This window comes from Oenanthe melanoleuca, chromosome 1, assembly GCF_029582105.1.
Source record: "Oenanthe melanoleuca isolate GR-GAL-2019-014 chromosome 1, OMel1.0, whole genome shotgun sequence".
Taxonomy (NCBI): Eukaryota; Metazoa; Chordata; class Aves; order Passeriformes; family Muscicapidae; genus Oenanthe; species Oenanthe melanoleuca.
The window spans coordinates 88593292-88594352 of record NC_079333.1 but is presented as its reverse complement, the minus strand read 5'-3'; positions in this window follow the sequence as shown (position 1 = coordinate 88594352).

Sequence of the window (1061 nt, the reverse complement as noted above, 5' to 3'; positions counted from 1 at the left end):
ATTGGTTTTCTTGCCAAGGATGTAGGCACTACAAAACTCAGTGTCCCATTTTCTCTCCCCTAGAAAAGCCTACAGACAAGAAGGTCAGGACAGATGAAAGAAGGAACCAAACATTCTCTCTTGGGGAGCATTTACATTTATTTCTGCAATTTGCGGCTTATATGGACACTCCAGCAGCCACAGGATGATCCTACCACTGCAAGAAAGAGAACTGCTCTTTTCCATTCAAGCCACTTTGAGAGGAAAGATCTCACCACAGGGAGCCAGGATTTGTCCTTTAAAGGCCAAGGTGTACAAGTATGGTCCTTGAACCATCCCCAAAATATCAGGCAACCATGAAAGTACCAGCTCTTTAGTGGCAGATGTGGCCAGAAGAATGTAACATACATATTCCAAGGCAGGACTTCACCTCAAATGAGTTTAAACATGAAAGACAGTGAGATCATGTCTCGCCCTTGCACCAGCAGGCCTTGCATCTTATCAAAGATCTGTCACTCTGACACTCTTGAGCTTCAGCAAAGGAGCTCTCACCAAGGCTGCTGCAAAACAGACATCAAGCTTTTTATGAAACTGTTATTGTCCCCTGCCCCTCACTGCCACACTCCCTGGCAGGAGCCTGACCCACTCCTATCGCTTTCCTGGGTGCAAGGAACATTGAAAAGGGTCTAATGTCAGGGGTAAGAGACATTCCTACTGACCAGCTCAGGCTACAGTGACCCTGAGGTGTCTCAGACTGCAGCCCAGGCTCCCTGCATGCAAACCAGCAGCAGGAGACAACTACAAATAGCATTAGGTTCCCACTCTCCTTGTACCAGAGAAGTGACTATACAGCTTCTATAGGGCAAGGCTGTTCTCACCAAACAGGCTGCCAGAAGGACTCCCACAGTCTTCCACTCACTTTTAAAACTGGAATTAAAAATTAAGATGATTTCTTCTCCTAGTTATTTCCTCAAATACCCAAACTTTACTTTATAAAACCAACAGTTTTATCCTTAAACAAGATTTAAAATGATTTAATGATGTTTCAGGAGTTAAAAGGAAAGCAATTAAGTGCAGTGCAG